Raw genomic sequence first — 22,084 nt, 5'->3', positions numbered from 1 at the left:
TAAAGTATATTTTTTATTGGTGCAGTTCAGTATACAACAGTTTTTATACTAGAACAACATAGTGTAAGTCATTCCCTTCTTTCCCATTTTGTGAAGATATCTGAAATAGTTAATTTATAACAGGTTCTAAATTTCTATTACTGGCATAATTGAGTAAAACATCATAGTGTTGTCAAAGAATCTTTACCAGCTATTTTACTATAGGGGGGAAGGGCACCAAACAGTGAGGCTATTCGTCCCATCAGATTAGGGAAGGAAGTTGGCCGTACCCTTTCTAAGCAACCATCCATTCATTTGCCTGAAGCAATTTAGGGAAACTACAGAAAACCTAAATCAGGATGGTCGCACGCAGGTTTGAACCATTGTCCTCCAGCGAGGTCACTAGACAGTGTGGAAGGATACATTTGCCAGTGCCAGGCCATGTCAGAAAACACCTGTGATAGATTTAGGGGCTGACGTGGACTGCCATAGTCTCATCTGGCAACTAACCCATATCTACAGCAAGCTCTCTGGTGTACTTATGACGACCCTGTGCTACATGGTTTTCTTCTCCTGCACTGTGATTTGGATTTAATCATTATCTATCAACAATGTTTGGCTAGGGTGTGTAGGTTTGCCTGTCTGCGTAGTGTGGGACTGTCTTCACTCACCATTTAACTGACAATAATGTTTTCAGTAAGTGAACGAAGGCATACACATGCACTGAGAACGTGGTTCATATATGTGTATTTCCCAGTCAGACCTACAAACAGTGTTCTGCATCACTGACAAGTGAGTCGTTCAACAAACATTCTGAGTACTACACTGATTATGCAGTATCCACTTCTGGAAGTATTTTGTTTTGCACATTTCCAGAAGAGTCAAGAACTATCCCTTTCTGTGATTTAATTGTAAATAAGTTGTGCTTAATAAAATCTGTGTTGTTGAATGATTAGATTTAAGATTTACATAGTTGCATTGGTGGGGGGAGGGAGTCCTCTTGATGTAAAATGAACCCATGGGTAAGTGTGGTGTGACCAATATGTAGTTGGCATAGTACAACTGCATCTTTCTGGGAGGCTCGGAGAGAAGTATGTCACACCTTGGTGGTTCCTTTGAGTGCCCTCATCTTGTTGAGGTTTGTGGTAGCCTACCATTCTATATCCTAAGATTTCAAAATTTGATGTCACAACTGCAAACTGAGATCTGTGCCATGGACTCCGAATTCAAGTTTGTCTCCTGTGATTGCTTCTTTAGCTAATTTTTCAGAGAGTTCAGTTCCCAGAATGTCATGTTTCTCAGTGTCCAGATGAAAGTTATGGTGATTCCATAGCTATGAAGGTCAACTAAGTTGTAAGTTAGCAACCAAAATGTTTGTGGGGCAGTGCTGAGATATGTCTTGTAAGCAGTTCATAGGATTGTTACAAACCATGAAGTCGTTTGTTGTATGAGTTTTAATGTATTGCAGAGTCCATTTAATGGTGACTGTGGTGTCACCGCCAGACACCACACTTACTAGGTGGTAGCCTTTAAATCGGCCGCGGTCCATTAGTATACGTCGGGCCCGCGTGTCGCCACTATCAGTGATTGCAGACCGAGCGCCGCCACACGGCAGGTCTAGAGAGACTTCCTAGCACTCTGCCCAGTTGTTCAGCCGACTTTGCTAGCGATGGTTCACTGACAAAATACTCTCTCATTTGCCGAGACGATAGCATAGCCTTCAGCTACGTCATTTGCTACGACCTAGCAAGGCGCCATTACCAGTTACTATTGAAGCTGTAAAACATGTACCGTCAAGAGCGATGTTCACCATTTATGGATTAAAGTTAAGTATTCCACATCTACGTCCTTTTTTGCTAGTCTAATTTCCTTGTCCTGTTCCAGACCTCACGCCAGCCTGCGTGAGCTAAAATGCGTGCCTTTCGGCTTCCTCTCATATTGGGTTGGCTCTCTTGCCTATCCACAACAGTGACCACCTCTGCAGTGTACAAACTGCATACACTCAGCAGAGAAGACTTCTTGTCCCCCGTTTTTGTGCAAAAGCATAACCAACCCTGTCGCTCACTTTCAATCCATCTGATGTAGATGCATGGCAAATTGGGGTAGTCATGAAGAACTGGATGGAATAAATGGTCGGGTCAGTATTTTCCTTAGCACCATGGAAGAGGTCCATCCAAATTATAGGAGTGGATATAGGTACACCACAGGGGGTACCAAGAGGGAACTGTATACACAGTCAAGAGGGGCAGCTGGAAGTCCTTTCACAGAGCCTCAAATTTTATCCCACTAGATTGACCCATTTTTTGGGTGATTCGTAAATGATCTGAACTGTTGGTTGTCAAACAAGAGTCAAGTAATGTGGATGGGTAGGCATATGACAGACTATGATTGCACAGTTTGACAAGAGTTGCTGGGGTCTGACCTCAAGTGGTATGATACCAGCTTCCATCATACAGAGCCCATACAGAAGGCTCCAGTTGCAAGCTGCACACCACTGTGTTGGCCAGTGTCTAATAAGTGCAGTATCAATGGTGCTGCCAGCCCATAGGCTACACATCCAAACCCCAGGTAGGACAAAATCAAAACTTTATAGAATAGCGAAGAACTACACCCCATGACATACTGCTCAGAAATCTCAGGCATTAAGTTTCCTCAAACAATCTGCCTTAAGCTGGTGTAGATGTGCGGATAGTTATGGACTTCCTTGTACAGCCCCCTAAAGTTAGCACTCTGCATTGTGCAATTATATAGAGCTGCAATACAGGAAAAGATCATCCAGCTACAGTGATAGACTGTGGGCCCCACTGTAATCACAATACCACTGATTGCAATGGCACAGAGGGTTATTCTCAAAATTGATGCTGACGGGCCCCAGTTCCCAGTACAGACTTACTGCTGAGGGTTGAATCCATCCAGAGCCAGAACAGTTAGAGGGATATGGAATTCTGGATAAAAGTGGGCAAACAGCCCTGAAAGCCCTATTCATGCAGAACAGAAAGGATGTGATGGTGCCAGGTAGTATTGTATGCCTTCTGTGGTTCAAAGAACGCAGCAATTAGCTGTTGGTGATGCATGAAAGCATCGCACACTGCAAATTTCAGATGATCAGTTGGTCTGTGGTGGGCTGGAGTGCCCAACTTTGAAATTGTGATAAATGTCATCTGGCTTCCTGGTGCAAACACAGTTATAGGTTCACCATTCTTTCAAATAATTTAACAGCTGATTTGTTAGAGAGATTGGTCAATCATTAATGAAAATTTGATGGTCTTTTCCCGCTTTCACTATAAGAATAATAATACCCTCCTGCCACTGATAAGAAAACTTCTTGTCCCACCAAATACAATAGAAAAACACAAATTTTGCGGTGTCATTGCTAAGGTGCTGAAAGTGAACCCATGAGCATGCAGACTCCTTCAGATTCTTTCTTGGTGTTTATGCAGTTTTCACAGTAGTATTTCTAAGTTTTAAGAGTAGGAAGTTGGATTTATGAGAACTGTCTCTCCTGATGTGCCACACCATTTCACAGTAAGTTGCCATTAATTGATGAAGTTTAGCCAGGTGGTGGTGGTGGTATGTCAGATTGGGATATGAAAGAGCAGCAAAGAGGAAACATGAATATGTATTACTTTATTGTTCAGTCATGCTCCAACCGAAGGTGTGATTCTTCTTCAGTATTCACAGGCTCGACCTCTGACAGGGATAAGGATGGGGAGGGGAGGGGGGGGGCAGAGATGGAGGCTAGATTGACTGGAGAAGCAGGATTCGGTTTAACTTTCAGTTTTTTCCCCTCTCGTCCCTGAGAGATTTCTGTTTCTTCAAGGATTTTCCTGTCTTGACTTCTCAGACAGAAAAACGCCATTCTTTTCTATAACCTACAGCCTGTGGCTCTTTCAGCCACTGGTTAGTGGTAGGCTGCTGGTCTGTTTCGTCCTGGGAGGGGGGGCCACCTTGGCAGGTGTCCTCTTCCTTCTTTTCCTGGATGATGTTTGAGACTGAGGCATATCCGGCTGTGCCAATGAGGCAGTTACCACCTTTGCTATGGGTTTGGGGATCGAAGGAGCTGATGTATGGTTCAAATGGCTGTGAGCACTATGGGACTTAACATCTGAGGTCATCAGTCAGCTGATGTATTCTACCCTTTGAAAAACAAGCACTGAGATGTGGCTAGGGCCAGGAGTTGCTGTTTGAGATCTTGTCATTGCACCAAATACAAATTTTGACACAATGTTTGCAAAGGGTGCTGTCGTACCAATTGGGAGTAGTTGTTCAAACTTTTTCTCAGCACCTTGTTACAACAGGCAGTCAAGTGTTTCATATTCCTGGATTTTGTTCTCCCTCTTGAAAACAGAACATGTCAGTGGACAAGAGGGTTGGTGTTCTGGTCAGTTTACACATGTTGTTTGTAAGGACTGCTCTCATGTGTTGTCCTTTTTGCACATACCCCAAGTGACCTCATTAGTACAGCGGGAGCAGATATGTTCAAACCTCTGGAACCTCAATCCTCTCATACGAGGAGGAAAATAGGGTTTGACAACTCACGTATAAACCACGACCCTAACTTTTGAAGGTAAAACATTTCCATTGAAGGCTATAATGAAAGCTTCAGTGTCCACTCAATTATCCTAATTCCCTCTCTGAATGCGGCGAACAAACTGTATACTACACCACTCTAAGTTAGTTCACAGTTCTTCATCTGTTTGTAGTGTTATGGCCCGAAGAAAGATGACACCTTGAATCCTATTGAGTTTTCATGAGGAGAGATGGTAAATGGTATATCCTTGAGCCAGACATGCCTGTGATTTGCTGATATCCAAATTTTTGATCAGCTGAGATCCCTTTTATATTTCTCTATTGCAGTAATTTCTCTGAACCGATCTTCAATATTTTCAATGAAAATCAGTGGCTACGTCATTTAAAAAGATTCACTATCAGTCCTGGAGCATACCAAGAAGTGGGTTAGCTGTCCACCTCCATTTCTCCTTGCATATCTCTCACCCAATGGTGCATCCAAAGACGGAAATGTCATGGAGCTGTAAGCCTCTGCATTAAAATCTTGTTTTCTATCTGCTGAGATGGCCATGGTGGCATAGCCACAGGTATGGGTGAGTTTCATCCATTTCATTACGGATAATCTGCTTTGCTGCCACACACTCTGATTGGAGGCTCTCCCCACGGGTGCCACTCTACCATGGCAAAGACTACATGGCATAGTATCTGTTGTCCAGGGTAACAGTGCACTGGATTGGATAGGCATGTACTATTAGGCACACATGATCAGTTTACAGCTCAGGCATCAGCAACGCAATCCCTGCATTGTCAGTGGTCACAGCCATGATGGTACATGATGACCCCTCCCCACCTAATACGAACTGGCTATCATTCTGGATTTCAGGTGGATGTGAAAATAAATCCACTGTACTAGCAGATGTAGGAAATCATAGCACACAGTGGATAGATAACACACCACATAAGGAGTCCTTCCTCAAATGGCCTGCATGTCTGTAAAATTTAGAAATGTGTAGGTCAAGGTTAAGAGGACCTTAACTAACTAAGCCAAAAAGGCTTAGGGAAAGATTGTGAACAGGGCTAAAACTGATAGGTGGCCTAACAATAGCCAAGCTGTCAACATAAAACCTTGACTTTGTATAAGACGCCGTTTAATTGCCTCTCACAACAGGCAAGGAACCACTACAGGTCTATTCTATCCTCTCCACTACAACTTTGCTGTGAATGGTGTGCTAATAATTGCTATGCCAAAAAGTGTGAAATATAAAACAGTCTACTGAAGAATGCCAATTGTTAGGGAGCATTGGTCCAAAGTCATACAACCAATTAAGTAATCAAATAATCAGTTTTCCAGAAAGGATACAATTTAATTGAGTACTGACAATGAAACCTCAGAAATACGTATTTCTGTGTGATGGTACACTGCCAAATAGTTTTAAAGATCTTTTAAATCTTATAAACATTAGTTGCTTCTCGCACACAAATGCCTCCTGCACTGTCATGTCCAGTAGGGTCAGGCAATCAAATGTTCAGTGATGTCTCCTGAACTGACTTGCTCACAGCTCTTGCATTCAAGGAAATATATTAAGTGGTAATTTATCAAACATCCAAATACAATTCCAATGTAGTTGGTAGGGATTACATTTCAAGAACAAATTGTGCAGCTGAGTATTGCCTCTCTTGACAATGAAGGATACTCTACTATGCACCAAATTTTATTACTATGCTCTCAGGGTGAAACATAAGGTTCCCCAACATTTCATACTCTACTTGTCCTGAATACAGTACTGTATTATAAACCACTGAAAAGACATGCTTGTGTTACAATATCCAGAAGGGTTAATTGTAATTTTCCAAACTGGTCAAAGTGGAATTAAGATGGTACTTCCCAGCATATTTCCCTGCATGTAGGATCGAGGCTAATTTATGGAAGTGACTGGTCATTACTTATAGAATTTTTTATCGTGCAATAGGCAGAACATCATTATCAAATATGAGCATGAATGAGAACAAACACACCACAAAAAAAATTAGTCATCCCTAGGAGATGACATAGTAATGTCATCTAACACCATCTCTAGCACAGACAATGGTGTCAGTTAGGTTAGTAAAATAGCCCACAAGTTTCTTCATGCATGATGTATACAACTGAAGTAATTCATTGATAATTAAATCCTGTAGATCTACCCAACTGCAGGGATGTTGACTGCTTCGTTTCAGCCACCATTTCAAATTGGCCTAGACACTTTCTGTGGGATTAAGATTCAGTGATTTAGCAGACCAATTGAAGTGTGACATGGTGTCTTAGTGTTAGCAAAACCAGGAATGTATATGTGCAACCTTGTGACACTGATGTCAAAATGCTAGCATCCATGGCACACTCATCATGAAGATTTAGAAGAAAGAGCAACAACAGTTGGTCACTGAGAATGTTGAAATAAACATCCTGGTTTATGTTCAATGTACCCTGAAGGAATAGGCCCAAGTCATGGGACCACCTGTGACCTGAACTACACCTTCCACATACTACCTCATTGTATGTGTGTGGTTTCATCCGATTTAGTCATTTTGGATGCCGTGCTACCGGCCCTGATTGAACAGCTTACTTTGGCAGTCACTGCTTTACTGGTTTCCATTAACAGACTGGGTACCGTTCCACCAGTTCATCAGCACACATTTCCTCTGTATTATCTTTCAGACAAGGCTTGGGAAGATAATGAAAAAAGACTAGGGCAGCATTTTTTGGCTTTCGGTGTGACAGACTTGAATTTGTGCAAAGCCTTCTTCCTCACGTGGATTCCACCTAAAATGTATCAATTACTGTGTCAGCTTGCCCCTTTACAAGAACCGATAGCTCTTACTTTTGATCACGCGTGCAGTTTATTGTCCAACTACCATCACAAATAAATGCATGTCATAGCAGTGCGAGCTGAATTCTATCAATGCTGCAAGAAACCAAACCAGTCATACAGGGCCTGGGCAGCCAAACTTCACAGCCTTAACCACAAGTGTCAATTCTTTACAGATGCTCTTAATGACTCTTATGCATCCTTTATGGTACATGACACAATTCTCTGTTTAGCTCCATACAAGCTAGTGCACCAGAATACTTTACTCTGTGAAAGACCCCCTGTTGGCGTTAGTTCTGCAAATAGCACAATCTTTTGACGTTTCTCAGGCAGCAGGTGCCCAAATTGAAGCATGGAGCAATGTGGCAGTAGTGTCACAAGATGTGCCAACAAGGATGACAGGTTGCATGAGGAAGTGGTAGTGGTAAACATGCAGGCTCAGCACCGAGCAGACCAAGGCCGGCCCAAGCAGCCACGAACACCACATCACCAGCATCAGCATTCTCTGTTTCTGTCTTGTCCTTTCTGTTCTGTCCTGTGCAAATGTTTGGCATGTGCTAAACGCTGGGCTACTTGTAATGCTTCCCAGAAGAAAGGTCACATCGCCTGTGTGTGTCATTCGCCAAAGGTTGCTCCAGATATGGACATGGATGTAAACTGTGTGACTACAATGCTTGTGACTTCTCCCATGTTATTTACTGGGTTACATGCTTTTTGCCAAGTGCTCTGGTTACTGGTCGACAGAGGTGCTGCAGTGACGTTATTGAATTCTCAAACCCATGAGAGTTTAGGCTCACCACCATTGACACCGATCACGCGGAAGCTGGTCAGCTATAACAAACAGAGCATTGCACTGTTGGGACAATTTATGGCATCTGCCTCTTTCAAGTCAGTGATTTGTTCCATTAAATTTTTGGTGGTTGCTGATGCTGGCATCGAGAACTTGTTCTTGTTTGGGATGGATGCATTTCAGGCATCTGGATTTTCTATCACTGATGCAGCTCATCTTGTGTCCGATCAGGTAACATATTCTCAATTGGAAACACTGAGTGAGGAGTTTTTGGGCTTATTTTCGGAAGCTATAGGGTGTGCTACAAATTTTTCTGCTCACATGTCTTTGAAATCCATGGCTTGGCCTTATTTTTGTTGCACATGTCCTATACCTGTCACCCTGAAAGATCACGTGAAAGCAGAATTGAACAGACTTCAATCTCTACGGATAGTGCAACCTGCTATGACTAGTGAATGGTTGTCTCTATTGGCTGTAGTTCAGAAGTCATTGGGTTCTTCAATACTACCATCAATGCGCAGTTGATCATGGATACGTATACCCTCCTACACTAGGAAGAACTGTTGGTGAAAATATAGGGTGGCCAGTACTTTTCTAAAATTGATATATCTGAACTGTACCTGCAGGTTCCTGTAGATGAACAGTCATGGCGAGGTCTGGTTTTGAATACTCCTTTTGGTCTCTATCAACATTTTTGCCTCCCTTTTGGTGTGATTAGCACCCCTGTTATTTTCCAACAATTTTAGAGCAAATAGCTATGCCTGACCTTACTTGCATTAATTATCTGGATGAGGTTGTTGTCACACGCTCCACCACGACCAATCACTTGAAAAATTTGTGCACTTTGTTTTATATCCAACAGTCTGCAGGCTTACAGTGTAACATCACAAACTCTCAATTTTTTGAACCTCCTTTTGTTTATTTGTGGTTTGAGGTCTCATGGAATGGGGTTCAATCCTCTGCCAGACCACATCTCCACTGTTACACCTATGCCTCATCCTTCACCCATTAAGGATGTGCAGGACTTTCTAGGGAAGATAGCCTGCTACCATAAATTCCCACTGGGGGCAATCACACTGGCCCACCCATTGCATGACTTGTTACGCACGAATGTACATTTTTGCTGGAGCCCAGATTATGAATGCAATTCTCAAATGTTGAAATACAAACTACTCTTGGCCCCTTGTCTAACTACGTTCTCTCTTGACCAGTACATAGCTTTGGCGACTGACGCCTCACAGTACAGCCTCAGCGGAGTCCTAGTACAGCAATATGCCAACAGCTGTGAACAACCTGTTGCTTTCACCCCTAAATCTCTCACTCTAGTCCAGTAGTGTTATTCTCAGATGGAAAAAGAGGCTCTTGCCACAGTCCATGCCCTCTGGAAATTTCATGTTTTTTTGTGTGGCTCCAAGTTTCACTTTATTGCTGACCGACCATAAACCCTTGTATGACAAGGCAGCATACTATCTACAATGCTGGGTGCTGTTATCATCTCATTACAATTACGAAATCCATTGTCAACCTATGGCTAAACATACCAATGTGGACAACTTGCCCACTTTCCTGTGGGTCCTGATCCCAACTTTGATACTGAAGAATTGCTTTGCTTCCATCTTGATACTGAAATGTAGGCTGCGGTCGAGGATTTTCCAATTATGAGCTCATGCTTAACATCTGCCACTGCCACCGACCCAGTTCTCCGTCAGGTGGTTGAGTTTGTTCAACAGTGTTGGCCAGATAAACCACTGAGTCATGCTTTGGACCCCTTTGCAACTTTTTTCCCTTATGGCATCACCCCTCTGTTTTTGACGGGGTTTTGCTGCTGCCCACAGAAGACCTCTCTCCCAGAGCAGTCATTCCTACCATATTACGGAGTGAGGTTCTAGACCTTCTCCACCAGGGCCATTGGGGAGTTTTGCACACTAAATTGTTCGCTAGGAGACATGTTGTTTGGCCAGAGATTGATGGCAAAATTGTCCGTTTTGTCACAGCTTGTGAGCAGTGTGCCCGAAAACAGTCAGCTCTCAGGGCATCCCTGCTGGCCTGCTCCCTGCCAGCCACAGGAATGTATTCATGTAGGCTTTGCAGTCCCTTCTTTAATTCCTATGTGCTCTGGGTTGTGGATGCATTTTCTTGGTTTCCTTACAGTCTATGGTGAGCATCAATGTCAGAAGAGGTCACAATTCTTACATTTTTGATGGTCTTTCTATCGAGGGGTTGCCTTTTACCTTAGTTTCCAATAATGGGACCCAGTTCTTTTCTCACACCTTTCAATTGTTTTGTTCCCATCATGACATTCAACATGTTACAGCTCCACCATCCCCTCCTCGATCAAATGGTGAGGTGGAAGGAATAGTGCATATGCACTAAGTCCCATATGAAAAAGTTTGTTGTGGATTCTTCACCAGATGATGTCGTTCTCCATTTTTTGAGCACCTATCGCTTCATGCCTATGTGAAGGCATAGCCGAGTTGCTTCTTGGCCGGCAGCCATGCACGCTGCTCCACTTTTGGCAGCCTGTGCTGCACCTGCTGCAGTCAGGTTCATCTGGCAGTGCGAGTGCGCGCCCAAGAGTTTGGTCAGTGGCCCAAGTGGATACCAGACACTGTTGTCTGCCACCAGGAATGCTGTCTTTGTCACATCCGTGTGGCGTACGGGTTGGTGATGTGCCATTTTGATCAGTTACACCCCTGGTTGCTGCCGGAAGCTACCGGTTCACTGGTGCGACTCCTGTCACCACATCCCACCCCATGCATCTGTCTCAAGCCCATCATCACCTGCTCTGCAGGTGCCCCATCCTCCATATGCAGCATCCTGAGGTTCCAGCTTCTCGGCACTGGGCACCAGTCCACCTCCAGCCTCGCATCCGTTGCCGCAGCCTACTGTTCAGGTTGGATCATCATCGCCTCAGCCACTGTCACTGGTGGGTCCAGCCCCATCTCCTCCACACAGGGACCTGACTGCTCATGCTGACACAGAGATGGTGATGACACCCTCCTCTCCAGTGTTACTGTCAGGTGGCGCATGGGCCCACTGCCCTCAGGCATCCCCGTGACCTCATGCATTCCAGCCCTATGCTCTGGTATCCACCTGGCACATCTTCTCGCCCCCACCATCAGAACCAGCTGCTGCTGCTCCGCATCTGATGCATGTGTCACTTGTCAGGCCACCAGGGTCTCCTCTTTTGCCCGGGTGCCCATTTTGCATGAGGGAAAGGTGTGCTGAATCCTGCTACTAGTGCATGTGACTGTGAGCGTGCTGAGTGTGGTGTCACTGCACATGTGTGTTTGAACTGTCCACCAACTGTATCAGCATGGTCGACCACTGGAGGTAGTCTGTGGGAGGCATGTGCATGGCACCGTCTCCATGTCACTGTCTGCTGGCAACTCTCACCTATATATGCGCGGAGCAGCACTGACTGCCTCTCTATGTACTTCCAGTTTGTACCGCGGACATCAGTTGTTCTGTGTCTTGTTACATGTGGAGTCATATTTTTGTTACTTGAATTGGTTATGGTATTACTTGGTTACTACAGGTAGACAGTAATTTTACTTATGAGAATTTTCCCTCTTACCATAAGTTGGTCTTATATTCAGTTATGGTTCTGGACCGCAATTTTAGAGGTGTAAAATTTTATGAAGGCCTAAAAGATTATTCTTTTAATTTTAACTCTGAAGGTTATTAGATTATTTAACATAAGTCCTTCGTGTAATGAAGTTAAAGGTGTTCTAAAAATTAATCCTATTCTTGAAATTATAATAGTTATAAGTCGTATAAACCTTGATCTTTAGGCTAAATGTTCATTTATGATGAATTTTTTGTATAACATATTGTAAGGGCTGAGGATATTGTGTGTGTGTGTGTGTGTGTGTGTGTGTGTGTGTGTGTGTGTGTGTGTGTGTGACAGCAGTTAATACCACTACATTTGTTATTAATGTTGATATATTGTTTTCACAAGTGATTGTATAACAATTCATTTTGGTAAAAATCTAAGAAAGGTCGGTAATCCATCAAGGAATAAGAGTGAGAAAAATATTATGAATTTATTCTGTTTTTATAATTCCTGCTGAACAGATTTGATTTATAAAGAATAAATTTATTTGCTTGAACAATAGGACTATAATTAGGCTTAATAATGAATAAATAATGAAATAAAGTTGTCAAACATTTTCTGTAACTAAATAATGATCTAATTATTCATCTTAGGCATCTAATTGATGAGTATGCTAGGTGTCCAATTGATGAATATGCTAAAAGTTGTCATAATTGTCTCATTTAGACCCATTGCTCCAATAATAATTCTTAAGATAGCAATAATTCAAATAAATGTTCTTAACTGGATACAGTATGTAAGAACTATTATAGGAGCAATATTTGTCATGTTATAAATGTTAAATTGTTATTTCAGTTCAATGCTCCCATTACTTCTGGAAATCAGAAGTGTAATGGAGCCACACTAACTGATTATTTATAATTACATTTTTATTTCTTGTTAATTTGGGGTAAATGAGAGTAAGCTGATCTCTAGTCATATTTAAACTCCAAACCAGGAGTTTGGAGAGATGGGCAGGACTGTTCCTATCATAAATGCTGATAGGAAGAGAAGTTTCGTAGAACTGTTGGTCATTAAAAAGTAGAGGGGTATGAATATGTTAGCTTAGTTAGCTTATCTTAGGTAATATTTATTTACTTAATTTACCCTATCAAGGAAGCACTTTAAGGGGACCACACCCTGCCTATTGGACCCATGTTAATTTAGGCAAGTATTTCACCCATTTCTGAAAAAACTATTTGATGCAGGGCCTTAATATTTTCACTGTATGTTACATGATGCTAACAGAGTCAACTGTACTAAAATCTACTTTATCCATTTTATAGTTTTTAAGAAATACTTTTATAAATTTATTAACAAAAAATATTAAGCTTTTTCTGCAGAAAATATTTTTTTGTGAACTTCCAAATGGGAGAATATTAATGAATGTAGTACCAGAGGTGGCTTTTTATGTTATGCAGAGTCTCTGAAAATTTCATTAATTTATATATGATAGTTTCTGATACAATGGGGCATATGTACTGAAAATTTTTGTTTGTGGGAAATTGAGTTTAAAAAAAAAAAACTTTTGAAATTTGTTACTAACAGTTAATTAAAACTGTCATGCTGCATATGATAGCCCTTCTTTGGCCTCTAGCAGGTCTTCCAGCTTCTTTTTCACCTTCCTGGATGTTTTTCTTGCTTTCTTGGCCATATTAGATGCAGACCTGTCTGCATCGGCTATCCTCATTTTATCGCAATGTTGCAGCCCAGTGATCACATTTTCACCATGATTAATTCCCAGCTTTTTCAGTACCCAACACTTTCCAATATTACCACAATTGAATGTAATAACAGCATCATGAACTCCTAGTTTCATTGTATGCATGCCTACAAATACAGTTTTAGGAAGACAGTTCCAAATTATGCTGTTGAAACATTCATTTGGGTTCTGTGTCTGCCCATGCAAACATTTCCTTAGAAGGTCAGGATGAGCCAAGTCTCTGAAAATAGGTTTAATTGCTGTAATAACAGCAGCAGGAAGAGAATGCTGGTGAGAATAAGATTCTCCAGTTGCCTGAGCCCTATTGTATTTGCACCACAAATTTTCTCCTGATGGACACAATCCATATTATCATCAGTAGATGACTTATGGAAGAATATGGCCCAAACATCTCTCTTCACTGCCTACAGATTTTCTTTATTTCTCCTAATCACCTGCTCATAGTATACCTGCAATTTTTGCCGGCCGCGGTGGTCTAGCGGTTCTGGCGCTGCAGTCCGGAACCGCGGGACTGCTACGGTCGCAGGTTCGAATCCTGCCTCGGGCATGGGTGTGTGTGATGTCCTTAGGTTAGTTAGGTTTAAGTAGTTCTAAGTCCTAGGGGACTTATGACCTAAGATGTTGAGTCCCATAGTGCTCAGAGCCATTTGAACCATTTTATACCTGCAATTTTTCTATTTCAGTTTTAGTTAACTGACCCCGTCCGGTCAACAATTTTCCATCTTCTAATTTTTTCCCTCTCGTATCAACAGTTAGTTTTCTCAGCCTTGTTCCCAAACGTTTTTGAAAATGGCCTAAACATTCTATTTTGCTAATAATGGCATCTCCATATGGCTTAGAGTTCACCACATTGTTGTATGCCTTACTGTCACCATCGCCCAAATATTTGGTGTACCGTATACCTCTTGTTTCTACAGAGTGATGAAATATTTGTTGTACTCCATGAACTTCCATACCACCACTTGTTCCTCTAAAATTAGCCACACAGTTGTGTTCTTTATGTTCATTGACTTTACGACATTTGCAATATTTAGACATTATCTCCACATCTAACACTTTACCAGTGTCTGCACTCGTGGCAGTCACTACTCCATTCAGAGAAGTATGTCCTCTTTTCTGCCAACTTCCATCAAGTGCAACTGGTATATCCAAACATCCATCATTTTCTTCCACTGCTTCCCTAGCAGCCAGTTTCATGCTTTCCTCACTGACCTCACATACAGCTTTCTCTAATACTGCAGTCAGTTTTTGAGATTTATTTGGTGGTTGATGTAAGTTCATCACTGAACAAAATGTTCTCCCTTCAACCATGCCCTTGCCAATGGATCGTAAGACATAAACGAATCTAGTATTGATTTCAAATGGGCCACTTGCATCTGGTTTTGAAGAACTCATAAATGAAATCACAGCTGAGCATTTAGTGCAAATTAAATCCAAAGCAATTGCTAGGCATTTTCTCCCACTGGCACTCTCACGAATTTTCACACACTGTGACTTGCCACACTGTCAACATTGTACAAATTTAGAAATTACGTCTGATAATATTCTCAAATTTATAATAATGTTACTGCACCCCTTGTCACTTACAGTAAATTCATTGTAACTCTCTTGAAATGGTGAGACCTTCCTTGATGATGCACTTGTTGAAGAATTACAATTAGAAACATCATTGCCAGGCGACATAACCTCTTGTACAGAAAGCTTTCAAAACTTGTTTCCTCTAAATTGATGTTTCTTGAAAATGCCTTTACATTTCATCATCTTCAATAAACACAACAAAACACACGTAAACAAGCACTGCAAACTTAAGTATAACAACTACTCGCAATCACACTTGAACAAAACTAACCTCATGTTTGAAAGCATGTTGTTTACAAACAACAGAAAAAAAAGAATACCGACTGTTGCATTCCAAGGATAGCCAACACACTCTGGAGTTAAAAAAAAAAATCCATAACATGCAATGTAGGGGATATAAAGATCTAAAATATGTGCAGAAAAGTGGGCGTGGCACAGAAACACACGTGGTAGGAAAATGCTCGAAAAAAAAAAAAAAAATTTCAGCAAAATCCTTTTCAGACTACTTAAATAAAACCTTAATCTATCGAAATATGATGAAAACAGAAAATTGATTTTTTTTCGACCTGAACCACAGTGTGGTCCCCTTAATCTGGCAACTTCATTATTTGTCATTTAATATGTAAATTAAAAGATTTAAAAAAAAATTATGTATGCATGGTTTTCTTTTGGTCTAATTAATTTTGTGTATAGGAGAAAATTTTTTCATTTTTGTTTTATTTGAATATAAATAATTTGATTACATATAATTGAATATATCATTATTTGTTTTATTTTATCAGTGTGGACTGATTATTCTATCTTATATATTTTTCAAAGGTTGAAGCTACCTATTTCTAGAGAGAAAGAAATTACTGCATAATAAAATATTTATAGTAATATAATTATATATTTTACATTATTAATGTACAATATATTAAATACCATTATTTAATTATTATATTAATATAATCAATTATTTTAATAGTAACAATATAATTCTGAAACACATTTACTATCTCTCTCTCTCTCTCTCTCTCTCTCTCTCTCTCTCTCTCTCTCTCTCTCTCTCTCTCTCTCTCTCACACACACACACACACACACACACACACACACGTACTACTAACAGGAAAGAAAGATCAAATGATAGACAATAACGTAATATATTTATCAGGATACCAGTTCAATATTTATATTATTTACATATAACAGAAGTAGTTGTGGTCATGAAGGATTTGTGTTCTAATTATTTTAAATTACTTCTTTTAAATATTCTCGATAATTTGTGATTTTGTAAGATAATTAACTGTGTTTGTTTAAAAAGAGTTTATTTATTCACTTTTCTTTGTGTTATATGCAAGTTTTGTTGACTACATGTTCTTTTTGCAGCAATTTCATTTAATTAGCATGTGATCTTAGAGCTAGCAATTAGTTTAGTGTTGCATAATTCATGCCAGTAGCCATGGTAATATCACTGACAAGTGGATATCATTGGGTAAAGCAGTTATATATAATATAAGAGTTAAATTATAATTTGTAAGGTGAAATGTTAAAAATTTTATGGCTATTTTTACAAACCTGTGAAACTTAAATAATGAACTAGGATTAGGTACCCTATTACTTAGGATTTTAATTATACTTACCACAGTACTATTAGGTCTTTAAACCCAAAGAACTTGTGGTATTACATTCCACTCAGAAGAACCTACCCTGTGATTAAGAATACACAACTGACCTTACTTACCTTATTTGTTTGCGTATCTCTGGTATCAGAGAATCTTTTTAGAACTATAATTCTCTTGATTTATAGTTATAAAATATTTCAGATCAACATGTAGCTTATAGTTAAGACCGAGGTCGGCTACAATAGAGTTATGTTTATAACGGCTTTGATGGTGAAAAACTATTAATGAGAGTGGATTTGATAGTAATTTAATTTAGTTAATTTAACTGATATTGGCTCTGAGGTGTATACATTTCACTCTCACAACTGATTATTCCAACAAAAAGTTTTGTTAAGGTAGCTTCAATTTAGATGAGATAAATCTTAACATAGTAGATGTACTGGAAAGTATCTAGGAATATGTTCAAGATATAACTTATTAGTAAAGTATTTCACCTACACTGAAATTTTTTGTGCAAATCAAGGCATCTTTATCACTGATGATGTTATATTAAATTTTTGTTTATTTTGTATCAGAGTTTATCAAAATTTTAGTATTTATTTACTTATCTTGATTTAGGTTGATTTAAAAATAACTGATGTACCGTAATTACTGTTGAGTTATTTGTGGAAATGAAATGTTAATCGTTTCCTAAGATATCTAATTTCTGAGGAAAAAATTTAATTTTTTTCTGTTAGTTTGTTTTTATTTCATTTTTTAGATAAAAATTTAACATATTTATTCTTTATGGGATAAGCTTTAAAGTTATTAACCTATAATTTGTTTACTTTAAAATACATAATAGTAGGCTTTAAACCACCTATCTTTAAGATTGCATTTTAGTTAATTATTTTAAAATTTTATTTTATAATTAATTTAGGGTTTTTGTTAAGACGTTAGATATTATGTCTTATGATACAAGACATCTTACGATTAACTTTCAGCCACAGTTATTGTTGTGACAGTGCCATGACATTTAACAGTGCCGCCACAATAGTACGCGCGAACGGCGATAGAGGCGCTCCGCAACTCGGCTGAGCGCGGGAGCGCCACCTAGCTATGAACGGCGCCGGCCGCATGTCATGGCACGGCAGCCGAATAAGAGAGACTGAGTTGTTATCATGTAACGAGCTATTGTTTCTAAGTGAGTGTGTTTGAATATCCACGCAATTATTGGTGATTAAAGATTATAACACTTTTTGGCGACGAGGTCAGATATTTTCACTGCGTTGCGGATTTGTGTGTTCATGACGGGGCAGACATGGAACAGCTTATGCACGCGCTCATTGAACAACAAACACCGCTGACGGCTGCTATTCAGGCACAACAAACACAGCTGACGGCTGCTATTCAGGCACAACAAACACAGCTGACGGCTGCTATTCAGGCACAACAACACAGCAGACGGCTGCTATTCAGGCACAACAACACAGCAGACGGCTGCTATTCAGGCACAACAACACAGCAGACGGCTGCTATTCAGGCACAACAAACACAGCTGACGGCTGCTATTCAGGCGTTGTCGACTTCGCTTACTCATCGTCTGTCTTCCTCTTCTCCGCCTCCATTCCCTCCTTACAATGAGACTGCTGAAGATTGGGAGGATTATGAGAAGTGTTTGCGGCAACACTTCTTGGCTTTCGGCGTTGTCGACGCTCCTATGTGTAAGTCGTTATTTCTATCTTGGATTTCCCCATGAATCTATCAGCTGCTATCTCAGTTAGCCCCTCTGCGGGAACCTGCCTCTCTGTCCTTCCAAGAAATGTGTGACTTATTGTCTAACTATCACCAAAAAAACACCCAGGTCATTGCCGCCCGCGTGGCGTTCTACCGGTGTCGTAAACAGCCCCATCAATCTTACCGGGCTTGGGCGGCGGAACTACACGGTCTGAGTAGGAAATGTCAGTTTGTCACGGACACTCATCATGAGTCTTATGCTGATTCAATGGTTAGGGATGCTATTCTACGGCTTGCTCCTGATAAAGAAGTTCGGCAACGTGCCCTACAACTGCCAAACCCGCCATTGTTGGAAGTTATAAACATCGCTCAATCCTTTGAAGTGTCTCACGCTGCTAGCGTGCAAATAGACGCGTGGTGTGTTGTAGGCGCTGTACAGTCAACTTTTGACACGGACAATTTGCCTGTTTCACAGGAGAACGAAGATGTGGCGGCGGTTCACTCGCGTCAACAACGTCGCGTTGGGCCGCAATGCTCGCAGCGAAAACAGCAACCACAGAAGCAGGTTTGTTCCGCACTTCCTTCTTGTCCACATTGTTTCGTACAGCATGACAGGGCCGCGTGTCCAAAACGTTGGGCCACGTGTAATTCATGTAGGAAAAAAGGCCACCTTGCTTCTGTGTGTCAGTCCCTTAAAGTTTCTGTCGACGAGGACGAGGCATCGAACATGGATGTTAACTGTGTGCTTTCTCAAAAAAATAAGCTGTTTATTACTGTTCGTGTTCTGGATAAAGACATTTGCATGCAAGTGGACACTGGCTCTGCAGTAACTCTCATTAGTTCTCGCACATATTTGGAGTTGGGCTCCCCTCCCTTGTCTCCAGTTACGCGAAATCTGAGAACTCATAATAAACAGAAAATTCCTATCGTTGGCCAGTTTGATGCTTCCACTGCCTACAAGTCTGTTGTTAGGCCCCTCACGTTTTATGTGGTGGATCATGCGGGCACTGAAAACCTGTTCAGTTATGATGCTTTCCAGTTGTTCGGGTTCTCCATTGATGATGATGTGCACTTCATATCTGAGGATATTCCTTATCAACACCTGGATGGATTGTGTTCTGAATTTTCGTCCGTGTTCTCTGCTGGTCTGGGTTGTGCCAAGGATTTTGAAGCCCACATTACTCTTAAACCTACAGCTCACCCTAAGTTTTTCCGGGCACGCCCTATTCCGGTGGCGTTGCGTGCACCTGTCAAGGCTGAGATAGACAGGTTAACAGCTTCAGGGATTCTCCTTCCTGTTACCTCCAACGAATGGGCATCGCTAATCGTGGTGGTTTCTAAACCAAATGGGAGTCTGCGATTGGGTGGTGATTTTAAAGCCACTGTCAACGCTCAGAGCCTCATTGACACTTATCCTCTTCCCCGTCCTGAGGAGTTATTTACCAAGCTCGCTGGGGGCCAGTTCTTTTCCAGACCTGACTTATCAGAGGCGTACCATCAGTTGCCGTTGGATGCGTCTTCCAAGGAATTTCTCGTCATCAACACTCCTTGTGGGTTGTATCAGTACCAGCGGTTACCATTTGGCGTCGCTAGTGCGCCGGCCATTTTTCAGCGGTTTTTGGAACAGCTCACGGCTTCCGTTCCCGGCTGCATAAACTATCTGGATGACATTGTTGTCACAGGGGCCTCCACTGAGGAGCACATTCGCAATTTGCGTTCACTGTTTCGGGTTTTGTATTCGGCTGGGTTGAGGTGCAATCTGGCCAAGTCACAGTTCTTCCAAACCTCCATTGTGTATCTTGGTTTCCACTTGTCCCGTGAGGGTATACGTCCTCTACGTCAGTACGTTGCGGCCATTAACGCTCTATCCCGGCCGTCTACGGTCAAAGAACTTCAGGCGTTTCTAGGCAAGATTGCTCATTATCACAAATTCATTCCATCCGCGGCGGCGGTAGCTCATCCTCCGCATCAACTGCTACGCAAAAACGTCCCTTTCTGTTGGTCCGACGAGTGTGAGCAGGCTTTTGTCCGCCTGAAGGCTCATTTGCATTCAGCGCCTTGTCTTGCCACATTCTGTCCGGGCTGACGCGTTGTCGCGTTTGCCAGTGGGCCCCGACCCGGTTTTCGATCGAGATGAACTACTCTGTTTCCACATTGATAAGGAAGAACGTCGTGCGGTCAAAGGTTTTCCACTTACAGGTTCGCAGGTCGCGTCGGCTACTGCGCGGGACCCGGTCCTGCGTCAGGTGATCGGTTTTGTTCAACGGGGCTGGCCAGACAGGACCAAGGGCCAGGCATCGGATCCCCTTCGCAACCACCATGCCTTGCGCCTTTGTCTGTCTGTTCGTGATGGTGTTGTTCTTCTGGCAACGGATGGCGCATCCTCACGGGTTGTGGTGCCAGCCTCTCTTCGCAAAGATGTTCTCAAACTGTTGCATGAAGGCCATTGGGGTATTTCTCGGACTAAGTCCCTGGCCCGCAGGCACATTTATTGGCCCGGTATTGATTCGGACATCACCCACATGGTTGCTGTGTGTGGTCAGTGTGCTCAAAAACTGGCTGCACCTCGTACTATGCCCTCTCCGTGGCCTGATCTGGCGCAGCCATGGGAACGGATGCACGCTGACTTTGCCGGCCCCTTCCTCGGTACTTATTGGCTACTGTTGATTGACGCCTTCTCGAAGTTTCCGTTTGTTGTTCGATGTTCGTCGCCCGCCACTGCGGCAACGACGCTGGCTTTCTCCAAAATCTTTGCGCTAGAAGGTCTTCCATCCACAATCGTCACGGACAATGGCCCTCAGTTCTCTTCACAGGCGTTCCGTGATTTTTGTACTGGACAAGGGATTCATCATGTTACAGCACCGCCCTTCCATCCGCAATCGAATGGGGAGGTCGAGCGCCTTGTGCGCACTTTCAAAAGCCAGATGAAAAAATTCCTTAGTGATTTTTCCACAGATGATGCTCTGCTGCAATTTCTGAGTTCTTATCGCTTCATGCCTCTGGGTGATCGCAGCCCTGCTGAACTCTTGCATGGCCGCCAACCGCGCACTCCACTGCACCTGCTTCACCCTGTCAGGCCTTGTGCTGTGTCCCCTAGCGCGGGAAAATACTCGGTGGGCGCCGACATGTGGGCACGAGGGTATGGATCTCGCCCTAAATGGATTCCAGGGGTGGTCAAGGCTCTTCGCAGCCGCCGGCTTTGTGAAATACGTACAAACGACGGCATGGTTGTTTCGCCATTACGACCAGATGCGCCCACGAGCGGTGGCCACACTGGTGCCACCGCCCCTTCCCTCACCTCCACCAGTCCAAGAAGCCAGTCCTGTTGCTGCTGCCGATCTACCGTACGTGTTGATGCAGCCGACGTCGCTACCGCTTCCGAGTACACCGGAACCGGCCCCAGTCGCGACGCCGCCTTCTCCAGGACCCATCTCGCTGGAGCACACCCCCAGGTCCACAACAGCTATGGATGCTGCTCCGGAGTTTTCACCCATCATCTTGTCCAGGAGGCACGTTCCACGCACAAGCTTCCGTCCTGGACATTTTCGACCATACTCTCGTGTCTCTCCGCGGAATCTTCTCGGGGCCTCACAAGAGGCCATGGATGTCTCCGCACTGTCCATGTCTCCAAGGAAGTGAGTGTTTTTTTTTCAAGGGGGGAAAAGTGTTCTGACAGTGCCACGACATTTAACAGTGCCGCCACGACAGTACGCGCAAACAGCGATAGAGGCGCTCCGCAACTCG

At 42.4% G+C, this 22,084-nt stretch overlaps 1 protein-coding gene across 1 annotated transcript in view; it reads right to left on the bottom strand.

Moving 5' to 3' along the window:
• Window positions 1-22,084, bottom strand: part of LOC124554689 (protein artemis-like) — a 77,132-nt gene that overhangs the window by 19,628 nt on the left and 35,420 nt on the right. The gene's annotated exons all lie outside the window — the stretch shown is intronic.

The sequence above is a fragment of the Schistocerca americana genome, chromosome X (genome assembly GCF_021461395.2).
Source record: "Schistocerca americana isolate TAMUIC-IGC-003095 chromosome X, iqSchAmer2.1, whole genome shotgun sequence".
Taxonomy (NCBI): domain Eukaryota; kingdom Metazoa; phylum Arthropoda; class Insecta; order Orthoptera; family Acrididae; genus Schistocerca; species Schistocerca americana.
This window is presented reverse-complemented; position numbering and strand designations above follow the sequence as displayed.